General features: G+C 42.8%; 1 protein-coding gene across 1 annotated transcript in view; it reads right to left on the bottom strand.

Annotated features, from left to right (window-relative positions):
- The window catches only part of csmd2 (CUB and Sushi multiple domains 2), an 854,766-nt gene that overhangs the window by 576,366 nt on the left and 257,874 nt on the right, over positions 1-20,526 (bottom strand).

The following is a 20,526-nucleotide window of genomic DNA, read 5'->3' as shown; positions in this document are numbered from 1 at the left end:
GGCCCGCCATCGAACAGCTCCGCTGGGCCTGGCCCCATGCCAGACGGAAGCTCTTGCGGTGGACGAGTGGTTCCAGCGTGCAGAGGAGGTTTGAAAACGCTGCCCACGTAAGGCTCCAACGCACCGTCCGCCGCCAGAAAAGAGCAGGCAGACCGCCACCGCAGTGAGGCTCCCGTGTTCCATCCTGGTGATCGCTTCTGGCTCTCCACCAGGAACTTTCCGTTCCGCCTGCCCTGTCGGAAGGTGAGCCCCTGATTTGTGGGGCCATTCAAAATCAATGAGGTAACTTACCCATTACAGTTCCCCCACTAACTACCGGATCTCACCCTCTTTTCATGTTTCCCTCCTCAGGCCGGTGGTTCCTGGTCCCCTAGCTGATGCCTTCCCCCATGACACCCCTCCGCCTCCCATGGACATCGAGGGATGCTATCAGATCCCTCCTGGACTCCCGACATTGTGGGGCTCCAGTACCTGCTGGACTGGAAGGGGTACGGTCCAGAGGAGCGGTGTTGGATTCCGGTGGACGTCATTCTAGATCCCAACATTATCTGAGATTTCCACCTTTGCCATCCGGACCGGCCCGCTCCTCGCCTTCGGGGGCCGTCCTCGTGGCCGGCATCGTCCTGCGGCTGGAGCCGCGTCTCGGGGGGGGACTGTCACGTCTACTCCTGCTACCCCCATCGACATCGCTGGTCTACTAACCACCGGTCCTGGCAACCATTATTACGCTCACCTGCGCCTCATCATCAGGCACACATGGACTCCATCACTCCCCCTGTAACTCTGCTGTTATCACCCATCAGGCAGTATTTGTCACGTCCTGACCAGTAAAGGGGTTATTTGTTATTATAGTTTGGTCAGGACGTGGCAGGGGGTATTTGTTTTATATGGTTTGGGGTGTGTGTGTATGTAGAGGGGTGTTTGGTTTATGTATTCTGGGATTTTTGTCATTGTTCTATGTTAGTGTATTTCTATGTTCTGTCTAGTCATTTCTATTTCTATGTTTAGGTAATTGGGGTTGGGGCCTTCAATTGGAGGCAGCTGTCTTTCGTTGCCTCTGATTGAAGGTCCTATAAATAGGAATGTGTTTGTCATGGGATTTGTGGGAGGTTGTTCTTTGCATAGCTGTGTGTGTGTGTGTGTGTGTGTGTGTGTGTGTGTGTGTGTGTGTGTGTGTGTGTGTGTGTGTGTGTGTGTGTGTGGTGTGTGTGTGTGTGTGTGTGTGTGTGTGTGTGTGTGTGTGTGTGTGTGTGTGTGTGTGTGTTGCCTGCAAGACTGGTTGTCGTCCGGTTATAGTTTTCTTGTTTTTGTTTATGAAGTGTTCACATTAAAAGTTAAATATGAGCACTCAACCCGCGGCGCCTTGGTCCCTACGACCGTTACAGTTTCTGTGTTGATGTTCATACGCTACTCTTGTATTCACTTTACGTTCGTACCTGCTTACTGACTCGCTGTGTCTTCGTTGCAAATCTGCTCACGGTGTGTGTGTGTGTGTGTGTTTGTGTGTGTATATTTGTGACATTGTGGGTACAATGAAAAATGTAAACTAAATCAACTAAATCCTATTCATAATGAATACTCAGATTTATGTTGTCAGCTGTCATTTTTCCTATGTATTTTTTGTTTGTTTGTAAAATGTTATAATTTACAATACAAAACATACAAACGACAACATCGCACAAACATGAACTATATCACACATGGTAGACCCACATTGCTCACACCCCCCATCTCCAGCGCCTGCATCATTCTCCACCACATGGCCTCAAACTGCACCATTTTGTTTCCTTCCGTCGCCCTTTCAAAATTCAGATGATAAAGCATTTGACCTTTCCATTGTGTTACCGATGGAGGATTGGTTGATTGGTTGGTCGTCCAACCCATCGGGTATCTCACTGCACCCTAAAATGCCATGTCTTGAAATACATAGACAGACACATTAAAAGTTAATTTCCATTGTAATACTTCTGACAGTCAACTTTCTAACTCCGCCCATAACTTTTAGACTTTAGAACATTCCCAGAAGGCATGAATTATTATAACATAATGAAAGATTAACCTGGTAATCTAATTGAATATACTGGCGGGCCTAAAACCTTTGGGTTTAACCTTTTGAATTAATGATTATTTTGAAGAAAAAAGCCTTCTCCTATGAGTTCCTGAGAGCCGATCAGTTACCAAACAAAATAACATCAATTTATTTAGCCTAATTGTTTTTATGACTACAGACAGAAGGGTATTATTCCACTTTTCCTGCATGAATTAATTTACAGCTAGAGTGAGGGAAAAAAGTATTTGATCCCCTGCTGATTTTGTACGTTTGCCCACTGACAAAGAAATGATCAGTCTATAATTTTAATGGAAGGTTTATTTGAACAGTGAGAGACAGAATAACATCAAAAATATCCAGAAAAACGCATGTCAAAAATGTTATAAATTGATTTGCATTTTAATGAGGGAAATAAGTATTTCACCCCCTCTCAATCAGAAAGATTTCTGGCTCCCAGGTGTCTTTTATACAGGTAACGAGCTGAGATTAGGAGCACACTCTTAAAGGGAGTGCTCCTAATCTCAGCTTGTTACCTGTATAAAAGACACCTGTCCACAGAAGCAATCAATCAATCAGATTCCAAACTCTCCACCATGGCCAAGACCAAAGAGTTCTCCAAGGATGTCAGGTACAAGATTGTAGACCTACACAAGGCTGGAATGGCTGGCCCTCGCTTCATACTCGTCGCCTAACCCACTGGCTCCAGGTCATCTACAAGACCCTGCTAGGTAAAGTCGCTCCTTATCTCCGCTCACTGGTCACCATAGCAGCACTCACCTGTAGCACGCGCTCCAGCAGGTATATCTCTCTGGTCACCCCCAAAGCCAATTAATTCCTCCTTTGGCCATCTCTCCTTCCAGTTCTCTGCTGCCAATGACTGGAACAAACTACAAAACCTCTGAAACTGGAAACACTTATCTCCCTCACTAGCTTTAAGCACCAGCTGTCAGAGCAGCTCACAGATCACTGCACCTGTACATAGTCCATCTATAATTTAGCCCAAACAACTACCTCTTCCCCTACTGTATTTATTTATTTAGCTCCTTTACACCCCATTATTTCTATTTCTACTTTGCACTTTCTTCCACTACAAATCTACCATTCCAGTGTTTTACTTGCTATATTGTATTTACTCTGCCACCATGGCCTTTTTTGCCTTTACCTCCCTTATCTCACCTCATTTCTGCACAATGTGTATAGACTTATTTTTCTACTGTATTATTGACTGTATGTTTGTTTTACTCCACGTGTAACTCTGTTGTATGTGTCGAACTGCTTTGCTTTATCTTGGCCAGGTCGCAATTGTAAATGAGAACTTGTTCTCAACTTGCATACCTGGTTAAAACCTCTTGGGGCTATGTGGGACGCTAGCGTGCCACCCGTGGTGCACCCTATCAACAGCAGGTGCATATCAAGAGCGGCAAATTTGAAACCAAATAAATGTCAAAATTCTAATTTTTCAAACATACAACTATCTTACACCCTTTGAAAGATAAACATCTCCTTAATCTAACCACGTTGTCCGATTTCAAAAAGGTTTTACGGCGAAAGCATAAAGTTAGGAGAGTACATTGACAATAGCTGTGTGTAATGTTTTGTCAATTCAAAGACAGGCGTCACCAAAACCATAAAACCAGCTAAAATGATGCACTAACCTTTTACAATCTCCATCAGATGACACTCCTAGGACATTATGTTAGACAATGCATGCATTTTTAGTTCTATCAAGTTCATATTTATATCCAAAAACAGCGTTTTACTATGGCGTTGATGTTCAGGAAATCGTTTCCCTTCAATAACCGGCAGTCAAGTCAGCACCACAAATTAAATAATTAAAATTAGAAAACATTGGTAAAATATTATATTGTCATTTAAAGAATTATAGATTTACATCTCTTGAACGCAATCGACTTGCCAGATTTAAAAATAACCTTACTGGGAAATCACACTTTGCAATAATCTGAGCACTGCGCCCAGAAAAATACGCTTTGCGATACAGACAAACGGCCATGTTGGAGAGATCTAAAATCGAAAATACTATGTAAATAATCCATTACCTTTGATTCTCTTCATCAGATGTCACTTCCAGGAATCCCAGGTCCATAACGAATGTAGTTTTGTTCAAAAAAGCTCATCATTTATGTCCAAAAAGCTCTGTGTTGTTAGCACATGATCTAAGCCCACCGGACTTCACTTCATGAACGAGGGGAAAAAATATATTTACGTTCGTTCAAACATGTCAAACGTTGTATAGCATAAATCATTAGTGCCTTTTTTAACCAGAACATGAATAATATTCAAGGTGGACGAATGCATTCTCTTTTAAAACGTTTTGGAACGAGGGTACCCAACATGACCTCGCGTGCCAGAGTCTAATCGGCCATCACCGTTCCAAGGCTCTTGTTCGGTCAGATCTCATAGTAGAAGATTCAAAACACTTTGTAAAGGCTGGTGACATCTAGTGGAAGCAATAGGAAGTGCCAAAACATTAATCTGCCCCTGTGTGTTTCAATGGCATTGGCTTAAAGGTAATACAACACATCAGGTATCCACTTCCTGTCAGAAAATGTCTCAGGGTTTTGCCTGCCAAATGAGTTCTGTTATACACAGACACCATTCAAACAGTTTTAGAAACTTTAGGGTGTTTTCTATCCATATATAATAAGTATATGCATATTCTAGTTACTGGGTAGGATTAGTAACCAGATTAAATCGGGTACGTTTTTTTATCCAGCCGTGAAAATACTGCCCCCTAGCCCCAAAAAGTTAAATAAAGGCGAAATAAATAAAAACAAGACCATCGTCAAGCAGCTTGGTGAGAAGGTGACAACAGTTGGTGACAACAGTTGGTGCGATTATTCGCAAATGGAAGAAACACAAAAGAACTGTCAATCTCCCTCGGCCTGGGGCTCCATGCAAGATCTCACCTCGTGGAGTTGCAATGATCATGAGAACGGTGAGGAATCAGCCCAGAACTACACGGGAGGATCTTGTCAATGATATCAAGGCAGCTGGGCACATAGTCACCAAGAAAACAACTGGTAACACACTACGCCGTGAAGGACTGAAATCCTGCAGCGCCCGCAAGGTCCCCCTGCTCAAAAAAGCACATACACATGCCCGTCTGAAGTTTGCCAATGAACATCTGAATGATTCAGAGGACAACTGGGTGAAAGTGTTGTGGTCAGATGAGACCAAAATGGAGCTCTTTGGCATCAACTCAACTCGCCGTGTTTAGAGGAGGAATGCTGCCTATGACCCCAAGAACACCATCCCCACCGTCAAACATGGAGGTGGAAACATTATGCTTTGGGGGTGTTTTTCTGCTAAGGGGACAGGACAACTTCACAGCATCAAAGGGACGATGGACGGGGCCATGTACCGTCAAATCTTGGGTGAGAACCTCCTTCCCTCAGCCAGGGCATTGAAAATGGGTCGAGGATGAGTATTCCAGCATGACAATGACCCAAAACACACGGCCAAGGCAACAAAGGAGTGGCTCAAGAAGAAGCACATTAAGGTCCTGGAGTGGCCTAGCCAGTCTCCAGACCTTAATCCCATAGAAAATCTGTGGAGGGAGCTGAAGGTTCGAGTTGCCAAACGTCAGCCTCAAAACCTTAATGACTTGGAGAAGATCTGCAAAGAGGAGTGGGACAAAATCCCTCCTGAGATTTGTGCAAACCTGGTGGCCAACTACAAGAAACATCTGACCTCTGTGATTGCCAACAAGGGTTTTGCCATCAAATACTAAGTCATGTTTTGCAGAGGGGTCAAATACTTATTTCCCTCATTAAAATGCAAATCAATTTATAACATTTTTGACATGCATTTTTCGGGATTTTCTCATTGTTATTCTGTCTCTCACTGTTCAAATAAATCTACCATTAAATTATAGACTGATCATTACTTTGTCTGTGGGCAAACGTACAAAATCAGAAGGGGTTCAAATACTTTTTTCCATCACTGTAGATCAGAGATACTATATCTCTTACCATATAGACCAGATATACTATATCTATTACCACATAAATCAGAGATACTATATATATTACCACATAGATCAGAGATACTATATCTCTTACCATATAGACCAGAGATACTATATCTAAAACTACATAGATCAGAGATACTATACTCCTCACTGTAGGTCCCGTGTGGCTCAGTTGGTAGAGCATGGTGTTTGCAACGCCAGGGTTGTGGGTTCGATTCCCATGGGGGACCAGTACAGAGAAAAAAATGTGTGAAATGTATGCATTCACTACTGTAAGTTGCTCTGGATAAGAGCATCTGCTAAATGACTAAAATGTAAAATGTAGCTACTAAAACAATAACTTAAAAAACAGTCCATTCATCAATCGGATTTCTTCAAATTGCTGTGCAAGAAAAGGCTATCATCCACTGTGCCTAGTCGCAGGCTAGCAGCTGGCTTCTCTCTGAAACCATAAGGCAGGACTCTCAGTGTTGTATTTACCCACGTTCTCTCTGAACTCCGGGATCAGCAGATGTTGTTGCCCTGATGCAGGACTCTAGTGTGAGAGGATAGAGACTCTGGGACAGAAAACATTCACACCTCCATTAATTTACAAAAGGATAGTCTAATAGCTGGGCTAAGTGTGAAAAAACGTATTTGTGTCACAGTTCAGACCACTGATAGATGCTGCGATCAGTCAGAGTTGAGTCCTATTGTAAAGCCTAATGGCCAAAAAAGGACAAAGTTGTAATGTATTCGTGGCTTAAGTACTATAAAGTTGTACATTTCTAACTCAACATCACAGACGTGATTGTCCTTCACGAAAAAAATGCATCAACCCTCACAAATATCTCAATTTATTATAATCCACATAATAATCAAAACGGGAATGAGCTGTAGCTAGAGGAGAGACTGCCTGTGTTAGACAATCAGAAATAGTGTTTATTTAACCCTGCATTATAGTATAACCTATTTTGAACGAAAGCCAGGAATGAGTCACTCAGCCCTATGCTGAAAAATATAGCTGTCCACAGTTCTGAAACGTAATCATCAGCCATTGAATTGGCTCCTTTTCTTATACAGTGTGTTGCTAAAATGACAGGAAACACTTTATTAGGTTTTTAATCAATGGCCTTTTACTATTAAACGAAAATCATTCATATATATATATGAATGATTTACGTTTAACATGTATATATTCATTATTTACGTTTAACAAGCAACACAAGCAGGATCTGTCTGATTTCTGTAGGTACTGTATATACAGTTGAAGTTGGACGTTTACATTCACCTTAGACAAATACATTTTAACTCAGTGTTTCACAATTTCAGACATTTAATCCTTGTAAAAAATTCCCTGTCTTAGGTCAGTTAGGATCACCACTTCATTTTAAGAAAGCGAAATGTCAGAATAATAGTAGAGAGAATGATTTATTTTAGCTTTTATTTCTTTCATTACATTCCCAGTGGGTCAGAAGTTTACATACACTCAATTACTATTTGGTACATTGCATTTAAATTGTTTAACTTGGGTCAAACGTTTCGGTGAGCCTTCCACAAGCCTCCCACAATGAGTTGGGTGAATTTTGGCCCATTCCACCTGACAGAGCTGGTGTAACTGAGTCAGGTTTTAGGCCTCCCTGCTCACACACGCTTTTTCAGTTCTGCTCACAAATTTTCTATAGGATTGAGGTCAGGGCTTTGTGATGGCCACTCCAATACCTTGACTTTGTTGTCCTTAAGCCATTTTGCCACAACTTTGGAAGTATGCTTTGGGTCATTGTCCATTTGGAAGAACCATTCGCTACCAAGCTTTAACTTCATGACTGATGTCTTGAGATTTTGCTTCAATATATCTACATTTTTCCTACCTCATGATGCCATCTATTTTGTGAAGTGCACCAGTCCCTCCTGCAGCAAAGCACCCCCACAACATGATGCTACCACCCCCGTGCTTCACGGTTGGGATGGTGTTCTTCGGCTTGAAAGACTCCCCCTCTTTCCTCCGAACATAACGATGGTCATTTTGGCCAAACAGTTCTATTTTTGTTTCAACAGACTGGAGGACATTTCTCCAAAAAGTACGACCTTGTCCCGATGTGCAGTTGCAAACCATAGTCTGGCATATTTATGGCGGTTTTGGGGCAGTGGCTTCCTCCTTGCTGAGTAGTCTTTCAGGTTATGTCGACATAGGACTTGTTTTACTGTGGATATAGATGCTTTTGTACCTGTTTCCTCCAGCATCTTCACAAGGTCCTTTGTTGTTGTTCTGGGATTTATTTGAACTTTTCACACCAAAGTACGTTCATCTCTAGCAGACAGAATGCGTCTCCTTCCTGAGCGGTATGACGGCTGCGTGGTCCCATGGTGTTTATACTATTGTTTGTACAGATGAACGTGGTACATTCAGACGTTTGGAAATTGCTCCCAAGGATGAACCAGACTTGTGGAGGGCTACCATTCTTTTTCTGAGGTCTTGGCTGATTTCTTTTGATTTTCCCGTGATGTCAAGCAAAGAGGCACTGAGTGTGAAGGTAGGCCTTGAAATACATCCACAGGTACACTGCCAATTGACTCAAATGATGTCAACTAGCCTATCAGAAGCTTCTAAAGCCATGACATCATTTTCTGGAATTTTCCAAGCTGTTTAGAGGCATAGTCAACTTAGTGTATGTAAACTTCTGACCCACCGGAATTGTGATGCAGTGAAATAATATAATAATAATAATAATAATAATAATAATAATAATAATAATAAGTGAAATCTGTCTGTAAACAATTGATGGAAAAATTACTTGTGTCATGCACAAAGTAGATGTCCTGACCGACATGCCAAAACTATAGTTTGTTAACAAGACATTTGTGGAGTGGTTAAAAAACGAGTTTTAATGACATCAACATAATTGTATGTAATCTTCCGACTTCAACTGTATCTAAATAAATAATTCAGATCCTGCTTGTGTTGCCTGTTTGAGTGTTTGTTAAATAGACTACTGTTTCCATGAGCACCAAACCTCATGCAACCACATAATGTTGGATAAAGCAATTGAATTCAACGTTGCTATGCCATAACAAAGGCCTCACAATTTTGTTTTCGTTAGAACAGACTCCCTGGTGTTAATGATAATTTTCTTTAGTGTTGTTTACATTGTTCCAGACTGGCAGAAATACAACAGTATTGTCATCTCAACAGCACCTGTTTGACACACATAATATACAAGCGGCTCTATACCCTCCTTTTTCTTCATCTTCTTATTGTATTTATGACCATTATTATAGTAAGTGATGTCATTATCATACTAGTTTCCTTGTTTAACCACCATTGAGCTGTATGCCTCAGAGAGCATCTTGTTTAGTCTTAATACCTTAACTTGCTATGCATGAAGCCTCTTTTGTCATAAGAGTTCCACCTTGGTCGACAGATATTCAGGACACCCTCAGGAGCTGTCCTAACCAGTTAAGAGTTACCAGCAGGTGTCTTGATTATAGAAAAAAGACTGAGTCAGTCTCTATATCTCTATATCTTCAACCCATAAACAATATAGACCTACATGTAACAGTATCTCTTCGGACAAGGATTTTGAGGCCTAAATACTTCTAACCACTTGGCTAATAAATAATCACATTTCCTTTTTGATTATTTAATTAACCTATATCATGTTATTTCAAGTTATCCCTTTGGAGCTCATGCAAAAGCGATTCAATAGTTGTTGAACAAGAGTGACAAGCGTGCTGATATAATGGTAATGTTATCTAAATTCCTCTTTCAAGCGGTACAATACTGTACGATTCAGTTCTACGCCTACCACACCGTTCAACATATCAGAATTGGTTAACCTGTTGGGGCTAGGGGGCAGTATTTGCACGGCAGGATAAAAAACGTACCCGAATTAAACTGGTTACTACTCTTAGGACTACAGCTCTTAGGACTACAGCTCTTAGGACTACAGCTCTTAGGACTACAGCTCTTAGGACTACAGCTCTTAGGACTACAGCTCTTTGGACTACAGCTCTTTGGACTACAGCTCTTTGGACTACAGCTCTTTGGACTACAGCTCTTTGGACTACAGCTCTTTGGACTACAGCTCTTTGGACTACAGCTCTTAGGACTACAGCTCTTAGGACTACAGCTCTTAGGACTACAGCTCTTAGGACTACAGCTCTTTGGACTACAGCTCTTAGGACTACAGCTCTTAGGACTACAGCCCGATACAAGGCTACTAAGCTTACCAATGATAATAATATGAATAATTGTAATATAATACCAAGAAGGAGGAGGAGACGAAAGAGGAGGAGAAGGAGAAGAAGGAGAGAGGAGAAGGAGGAGGAGGAGAAGGAGAAGGAGAAGGAGGATGGTAGGAGGAGTGATTGATGCATGTTAATTACAGTATGTGTATCAAGCATCTGCTGTTAGAACAACAAAAAATAATCTGACCATTTGGAACAACACAACAAATACACTAAAAGCACAGCAGTCACATGCATTCCTTACAGCTTTATCCAACATGATGCTGTTATTTCATCGTTTAATTATTCAAGGCTCCCTTTGTTATTTGTTTTTACAACTAAATGATCTGACGAAAAGGGTGAGGATACAACAATTCACCAAGATGAAAGTTTTACTATGTCTAACTCAATATGACCTGATCTGCTCTAATGAACATGCACCAGCCCCTAACAAATACGTTGATTTATTAGAATCCACATAGTCATCAAAGCAACCTTATACCTCAACTAAAAGAGCGTTTATCATTGCAACAGCGTATCAGTAACACTTCAATTGAAGGTCACTTAATACTAGATGTTTATAAATCAACATGAAATAATTTGCTGTAACGATCATTCAACTGACCTATTAAATACTGAATGAACGACGTGTCAAAGGAAAACTCAGACAGTCAAACCCACTTACCCAGTCGTATAAATACCATACAGTAAGTTCCAAGCTTTTCCAGCTTTCGTTCCCTTTAAACGGTATCCCTTTAAACGCCTCACAAACCCCAAAGGGATACCGCTGTGCGTCTTCAGTGCTGTTCCCACCACTGTGCGACAGGAAGAAGTCAGACGGCAAAAACAATATTACATGTCAAATGGCTGTGAGGTCCACTTAGTGCCAAGAGAGCTAATCAGGAATCCACACCTGGCACTCGACGCTATATTGGCTAGCGTTGGGCGTTATTTACATCGACGCTATATTGGCTAGCGTTGGGCGTTATTTACATCGACGCTATATTGGCTAGCGTTGGGCGTTATTTACATTGACGCTATATTGGCTAGCGTTGGGCGTTATTTACATTGACGCTATATCGGCTAGCGTTGGGCGTTATTTACATTGACGCTATATTGGCTAGCGTTGGGCGTTATTTACATTGACGCTATATTGGCTAGCGTTGGGCGTTATTTACATTGACGCTATATTGGCTAGCGTTGGGCGTTATTTACATTGACGCTATATTGGCTAGCGTTGGGCGTTATTTACATTGACGCTATATTGGCTAGCGTTGGGCGTTATTTACATTGACGCTATATTGGCTAGCGTTGGGCGTTATTTACATTGACGCTATATTGGCTAGCGTTGGGCGTTATTTACATTGACGCTATATTGGCTAGCGTTGGGCGTTATTTACATTGACACTATATTGGCTAGCGTTGGGCGTTATTTACATTCTGTGGGTGTGTTTGTGTGTGATTTTGTGTGTGTATGTGTCTCAATTGGCTAGCCTCTATGGGCTAGGTGGGACGCAGGCGTCCCCCCCGTGGTGCACTCCATCAACAGCAGGTGCATTTCAAGAGCGGCAAATTTGAATCCAAATAAATGTCAAAATTCAAATTTTTCAAACATACAACTATTTTACACCCTTTGAAAGATAAACATCTCCTTAATCTAACCACGTTTTACGATTTCAAAAAGGTTTTACGTCGAAAGCATAAATTTAGAGTATGTTAGGACAGTACATTTACAAGAGTTGTGTGTAATGTTTTGTCAATTCAAAGACAGGGTCACCAAAACCATAAAACCAGCTAAAATGATGCACTAACCTTTTACAATCTCCATCAGATGACACTCCTAGGACATTATGTTAGACAATGCATGCATTTTTAGTTCTATCAAGTTCATATTTATATCCAAAAACAGCGTTTTACTATGGCATTGATGTTGAGGAAATCGTTTCCCTCCAATAACCGGCAGTCAAGTCAGCGTCACAAATTAAATAATTAAAATTAGAAAACATTGGTAAAATATTATATTGTCATTTAAAGAATTATAGATTTACATCTCTTGAACGCAATCAACTTGCCAGATTTAAAAATAACCTTACTGGGAAATCACACTTTGCAATAATCTGAGCACTGCGCCCAGAAAAATACGCGTTGCGATACAGACTAGACGTCATGTTGGGGAGATCTAAAATCGAAAATACTATGTAAATAATCCATTACCTTTGATTTTCTTCATCAGATGTCACTTCCAGGTATCACAGGTCCATAACGAATGTAGTTTTGTTCAAAAAAGCTCATCATTTATGTCCAAAAATCTCCGTCTTGTTAGCACATGATCTAAGCCAGCCGGACTTCTCGTCATGAACGAGGGGAAAAAATATATTTACGTTCGTTCAAACATGTCAAACGTTGTATAGCATAAATCATTAGGGCCTTTTTTAACCAGAACATGAATAATATTCAAGGTGGACGAATGCATACTCTTTTATAACGTATTGGAACGAGGGTACCCAACATGAACTCGCGCGCCAGGTGTCTAATGGGCCATCATCGTTCCATGGCTCTTGTTCGGTCAGATCTCCCTCCAGAAGACTCAAAACACTTTGTAAAGGCTGGTGACATCTAGTGGAAGCAATAGGAAGTGCCAAAATATTCCTCAGCCCCTGTGTTTTTCAATGGGATAGGTTTAAAGGTAATACAACACATCAGGTATCCACTTCCTGTCAGAAAATGTCTCAGGGTTTTGCCTGCCAAATGAGTTCTGTTATACTCACAGACACCATTCAAACAGTTTTAGAAACTTTAGAGTGTTTTCTATCCATATATAATAAGTATATGCATATTCTAGTTACTGGGTAGGATTAGTAACCAGATTAAATCGGGTACATTTTTTTTATCCAGCCGTGCAAATACTGCCCCCTAGCCCTAACAGGCTAGTGTTGGGAATTATTTATATTGCCTCAGAGTGGGGGGGATCAATGTGGATATTAACACTGGAATGGTCGAATAATGTGTTCCCTTGGGTTAGAGGGACTGGAATGGTAGAATAATGGGTTTCCTTGGGTTAAAGCCACTGGGATGGTGGAATAATGTGTTCCCTCGGGTTAAAGCCACTGGAATGGTGGAATAATGTGTTCCCTCGGGTTAAAGCCACTGGGATGGTGGAATAATGTGTTCCCTCGGGTTAAAGCCACTGGAATGGTGGAATAATGTGTTCCCTCGGGTTAAAGCCACTGGGATGGTGGAATAAAGTGTTCCCTCGGGTTAAAGCCACTGGAATGGTGGAATAATGTGTTCCCTCGGGTTAAAGCCACTGGAATGGTGGAATAATGTGTTCCCTCGGGTTAAAGCCACTGGGATGGTGGAATAAAGTGTTCCCTCGGGTTAAAGCCACTGGAATGGTGGAATAATGTGTTCCCTTGGGTTAAAGCCACTGGGATGGTGGAATAATGTGTTTGGAGATCATCCGTTCACCTACTCTGCGTCTCACAAAGACATGGCAATTGGAACCAAACATTTCAAATTTGGACTCATCAGACCAAGGACAGATTTCCACCTGTCTAATGTCCATTGCTTGTGTTTCTTGGCCCAAGCAAGTCTCTTCTTCTTATTGGTGTCCTTTAATAGTGGTTTCTTTGCAGAAACTCGACCATGAAGGCCGGATTCACGCAGTCTCCTCTGAAAAGTTGATGTTGAGATGTGTCTGTTACTTGCACTCTGAAGCATTTATTTGGGCTGCAATCTGAGATGCAGTTAACTCTAATGAATTTATCCTCTGCAGCAGAGGTAACTCTGGGTCTTCCTTTCCTGTGGCGATCCTCATGAGAGCCAGTTACATGATAGTGCTTGATAGTTTTTACGACTGCACCTGAAGAAACTTTCAAAGTTCTTGACATTTTATATATTGACTGACCTTCATGTCTTAAAGTAATGATGTCTTGCCATAATATGGACTTGGTATTTTACCAAATAGTGCTATCTACCATATACCACCCTTACCTTGTCACAACACAACTGATTAGCTCAAACACATTAATTAAGAAGGAAATAAATTCCACAAATGAACTTTTAACAAGGCACACCTGTTAATTGAAATGCATTCCAGGTGACTACCTCATGAAGCTGGTTGAGAGAATGCCAAGAGTGTGCAAAGCTGTCTTCAAGGCAAAATGTGGCTACTTTGAAGAATCTCAAATATATTTGATTTGTTTAACACTTTGTTGGTTACTACATGATTCCATTTGTGTTATTTCATAGTTTTGAATTCTTCACTATTATTTTACAATGTGGAAAATAGTAAAAATAAAAAAAAAACCTGGAATGAGTAGGTGTGTCCAAACTGTTGACTGGTACTGTATATACTAGGCGGTGTCAGAAGAAGGCCCCAAAGAATGGTCAAAGACTCCAGTCACCCAAGTAATAGACTGTTCTCTCTGCTACCGCACGGCAAGTCTAGGACCAAAAGGCTCCTTAACAGCTTCTACCACCAAGCAATAAGACTGCTGAACAATTCATCCAATGGCCACCCAGACTATTTACATTGACCCCCCCCCTTTGTTTTTACACTGCTGCTACTCGCTGTTTATTATCTTTACAAATGACCTCTAACCTGTACCCCTGCACATTGACTCTGTACCGTAACACCCTGTATATAGCCTCCACATTGACTCTGTACCGTAACACCCTGTATATAGCCTCCACATTGACTCTGTACCGTAACACCCTGTATATAGCCTCCACATTGACTCTGTACCGTAACACCCTGTATATAGCCTCCACATTGACTCTGTACCGTAACACCCTGTATATAGCCTCCACATTGACTCTGTACCGTAACACCCTGTATATAGCCTCCACATTGACTCTGTACCGTAACACCCTGTATATAGCCTCCACATTGACTCTGTACCGTAACACCCTGTATATAGCCTCCACATTGACTCTGTACCGTAACACCCTGTATATAGCCTCCACATTGACTCTGTACCAGTTCCCCCTGTATATAGCGTCCACATTGACTCTGTACCAGTTCCCCCTGTATATAGCTTCCACATTGACTCTGTACCAGTTCCCCCTGTATATAGCCTCCACATTGACTCTGTACCGGTACCCCCTGTATATAGCTTCCACATTGACTCTGTACCGTAACACCCTGTATAGAGCCTCCACATACCGTAACACCCTGTATAGAGCCTCCACATTGACTCTGTACCGTAACACCCTGTATAGAGCCTCCATATTGACCCTGTACCGTAACACCCTTTATAGAGCCTCCACGTACCGTAACACCCTGTATAGAGCCTCCATATTGACCCTGTACCGTAACACCCTTTATAGAGCCTCCACGTACCGTAACACCCTGTATAGAGCCTCCACATTATTATGTACATTTATTGTGTTACATTTTGATTAAAAAAAAAAAAAAAAATTCACTTCAGTTGATTTAGTAAATATTTTAACTATTTCTTGAACTGCATTGTTGGTTAATAAGGACTTATAAGTAAACATTTCACAGTAAGGTCCACACCTATTCTGTTTATGTAACAAATAAAACGTGAATTGAATTGGTGGTGAAACCAGAGCCTGACTATTTCTCTGAAGCACGCCCTACCTTTATGTAAAGATATATGTGACCAAAATATTTATATTTTGTATTCCCAATTCATTGCTGCATGTTGCGTTTATATATATTTAAAAATAAGAATAATCTCACAAGTAATCAAATACTGATGTTCTCCGTTCTGATTTTGGACATGGACAGTCCCCTACACCCCCCTTACTGTCTCCACTCTGGCTAACATGGACAGTCCGCTACACCCCCCTTACTGTCTCCACTCTGGCTAACATGGACAGTCCCCTACACCCCCCTTACTGTCTCCACTCTGGCTAACATGGACAGTCCCCTACACCCCCCTTACTGTCTCCACTCTGGCTAACATGGACAGTCCCCTACACCCCCCTTACTGTCTCCACTCTGGCTAACATGGACAGTCCCCTACACCCCCCTTACTGTCTCCACTCTGGCTAACATGGACAGTCCCCTACACCCCCCTTACTGTCTCTACTCTGGCTAACATGGACAGTCCCCTACACCCCCCTTACTGTCTCCACTCTGGCTAACATGGACAGTCCCCTACACCCCCCTTACTGTCTCCACTCTGGCTAACATGGACAGTCCCCTACACCCCCCTTACTGTCTCCACTCTGGCTAACATGGACAGTCCCCTACACCCCCCTTACTGTCTCCACTCTGGCTAACATGGACAGTCCCCTACACCCCCCTTACTGTCTCCACTCTGGCTAACATGGACAGTCCCCTACACCCCCCTTACTGTCTCCACTCTGGCTAACATGGACAGTCCCCTACACCCCCCTTACTGTCTCCACTCTGGCTAACATGGACAGTCATCTACACCCCCCTTACTGTCTCCACTCTGGCTAACATGGACAGTCCCCTACACCCCCCTTACTGTCTCCACTCTGGCTAACATGGACAGTCCCCTACACCCCCCTTACTGTCTCCACTCTGGCTAACATGGACAGTCCCCTACACCCCCCTTACTGTCTCCACTCTGGCTAACATGGACAGTCCCCTACACCCCCCTTACTGTCTCCACTCTGGCTAACATGGACAGTCCCCTACACCCCCCTTACTGTCTCCACTCTGGCTAACATGGACAGTCATCTACACCCCCCTTACTGTCTCCACTCTGGCTAACATGGACAGTCCCCTACACCCCCCTTACTGTCTCCACTCTGGCTAACATGGACAGTCCCCTACACCCCCCTTACTGTCTCCACTCTGGCTAACATGGACAGTCCCCTACACCCCCCTTACTGTCTCCACTCTGGCTAACATGGACAGTCCCCTACACCCCCCTTACTGTCTCCACTCTGGCTAACATGGACAGTCCCCTACACCCCCCTTACTGTCTCCACTCTGGCTAACATGGACAGTCCCCTACACCCCCCTTACTGTCTCCACTCTGGCTAACATGGACAGTCCCCTACACCCCCCTTACTGTCTCCACTCTGGCTAACATGGACAGTCCCCTACACCCCCCTTACTGTCTCCACTCTGGCTAACATGGACAGTCATCTACACCCCCCTTACTGTCTCTACTCTGGCTAACATGGACAGTCCCCTACACCCCCCTTACTGTCTCCACTCTGGCTAACATGGACAGTCATCTACACCCCCCTTACTGTCTCTATTCTGGCTAACATGGACAGTCCCCCTTACTGTCTCTACTCTGGCTAACATGGACAGTCCTCTACACCCCCCTTACTGTCTTTATTCTTTGAGGCCTGGTACCTGTAATGGTGTAATACACCTTAGCTGGGACAAAACATTACATTGAATGATCCATTTCTTTCTCCTGATAAATATCATAACTCCCCAGGAGTTATAGTTCCACCTTCATTATGACTAGGTGTTTACTTGTGGCTTTGGAAACTGCCTGTTCATCTACAAATGTCTGTATTTTTATTTTATTTAACCTTTATTTTAACTAGGCAAGTCAGTTAAGAACAAATTCCTATTTTCAATGACAGCCTAGGGAACAGTGGACAGTCTTGTTTAGGGGGCAGAACGACAGATTTGTACCTTGTCAGCTCAGGGATTTGAACTTGCAACCTTTCAGTTACTAGTCCAACGCTCTAACCGCTAGGCTACCCTAAGCTGTCTGGGTCAGGATGGATGGATTTAAAAAAATACATTTTTACATTTTAGCAGACACTCTTATCCAAAGCGACTTACAGTAGTGAATGCATACATTTCATACATTTTTTTCCCCCCATACTGGTCCCCCGTGGGAATCGAACCCACAACCCTGGCGTTGCAAACACCATGCTCTATCAACTGAGCCACACGGAAACACTAACAGCCAGATGTCTGTTCCGCGGTCACCTGCTTGACGGAACTAGTAAACTCAGAAACGTTCGACTTGCTAGCAGGTTGAACGTGGCACGTGTATCACTACAACAGGTGAAGCAAGTCAGACATTTCAGAGTTTCCTTTTTTCCGACTGGCACGTCAACCCAGTATAAGCCCTCTAGCCCTGTCCCCAGGTCCTCACTAGTTAACACAAGCAAAAAAGGCTATATTGTAATTTTTTTTAATTCGTTTTTTAGTTTTAATTTAAGGTTAGGGTTAGGCATACGTTTAGCAGTGTGGTTAAGATGAAGATTAAGGTTAGGGATGGGTTAAAAATATGATTTTAAGTAGAGAACAACATTTAGAAATAGGAAGTTTTTTGCCATAATTCTGACTTTGTTGCTGAGGTAACTATTGCCAATCCTGTCCCCAGTGCTACCTGTGTCGCCTGTCTCGCCTGTCGCCTGTCTCCTGTGTCGCCTGTCGCCTGTCTCCTGTCTCGCCTGTCGCCTGTCTCCTGCAACGTGCATCAAGTGTGATACGTTCCGCACTGCGTGCCGACAAACGCCTCTCCTCCCTCATGTATCACTCTCTTTTCCCTCTCGCCATATTCTCTGTCTCTCTGTCTCTCTGTCTCTCTCTCTGTCTCTCTGTCTGTCTCTCTGTCTCTCTCTCTGTCTCTCTGTCTCTCTCTGTCTCTCTCTCTTCCCCCTCTTTCTGTCTCTCTCTCTGTCTCTCTCTGTCTCTCTCTCTCTTCCCCCTCTTTCTCTCTCTCTCTCTCGTTCTCTCGTTCTCTCTCTCTCTCTCGTAATGCCACAGGGGCCGTCCCCGGCAACAATCACCAAAGAAGCAAACTCATTGAGAAGAGAGCTCAGAGGGAACAGAGCTGGCAACTTAGAGCCAATCACCATCCAGCACAAAAGAGGACAAAGGTCTGATGACATCACATAGGCAGTGTATTGGTTTTTTCAGGAGTTTTGGGAAACAGCTATTCTCTATCAATGGCCATGTGAGAGTGACAGAATGAGAGCATCGCTTTGATGCGTGACTCAGTTCTTAGTTAAGTGTCTGTTCAGAGTGAGTCCAATTCATTCCCTGTTCCAAGTCACTGCAAGTGAATTCAGAATGTCTTTGCCTTTTCACTGTGTAGGTGCAGAGACCTCATGTCATGATTTAGTGCAAGTAAAAAACAAACAAACATGAAGAACACCTGCTCTTTGCAGGACATGGACTGACCAGGTGAATCCAGGTGAGAGCTATGATCCCTTATTGATGTCACCTGTTAAATCCACTTCAATCAGTGTAGATGAAGGGGAGGAGACAGGTTAAAGAAGGATTTTTAAGCCTTGAGACAATTGAGACATGGATTGTGTGTCATTCAGAGGGTGAATGGGCAAGACAAAAGATTAAAGTGCCTTTAAACAGGGTTACGGTAGTAGGTGCCCGGTTTGTGTCAAGAACTGCAACGCTGCTAAGTTTTTCACCCTCAACAGTTTTCTGTGTGTATCAAGAATGGTCCATCATCAAAAGGACATCGAGCCAACTTGACTCAACTGTGGGAAGCATTATTAATAAAACAACAAAAATCTGCAAAGTTGGGTAGAAGCTAGCGACCGGGTCGACAGCGTCTGTCGGCGCCATCATCTTGAATCACATTAGTTAATGACATCCAGAACAGAGCTATCTTCATCCGACAGCTACTCCCCAACACACATAGCCACAGCTCAGTAGCCAACCAGATCCCTCCATCCTAATCCAAACAGCAAATCAACAGGTAGGACAATGAGACGTCTCGTGAGCCGTGAGACAAGAGCATCATCTGTTCACTCACAAGAGAACAAAATGTACCGAATAGAAGACGCTGCTTTAGTAATCAGACACACGTAGCATTATAGTTACAATAAACCAAGGAACAAACTGCTTTAGTAATCAGATAAACCTAGCATTATAGTTACAATAAACCAGTCAGCTCACTAGTAATCGCTCATCCTCATCTCTTATTCAAGATTAAAAAAAAAGCCAAATAAAGACAGAGGTAGGACAAGCCAATTTCCTGAAAGGTCATAGCATAGTAAATATTTTAACCAGCAGCATACCACACCCTCTCTCCATCCCCTCCCCCAGAAAACATCCCGCTCGGGCTGGGTACTCCCCACTGGGTCAACCTGACCTCCAGCAGTTTACCAACCAACCAGGACCATACTCCACCTTATCCCAATACCTCCCCCCATATCAAAGCACCTCGGGCTGGGTAACTCACCACTGGGTCAACCTGACCTCCAGCAGTTTACCAACCAACCAGGACCATACTCCACCTTATCCCAATACCTCCCCCCATATCGAAGCACCTCGGGCTGGGTAACTCACCACTGGGTCAACCTGACCTCCAGCAGTTTACCAACCAACCAG

Source organism: Salmo salar, chromosome 14, assembly GCF_965601325.2.
Source record: "Salmo salar chromosome 14, fSalSal1, whole genome shotgun sequence".
NCBI classification, from domain to species: Eukaryota; Metazoa; Chordata; class Actinopteri; order Salmoniformes; family Salmonidae; genus Salmo; species Salmo salar.
This window is presented reverse-complemented; position numbering and strand designations above follow the sequence as displayed.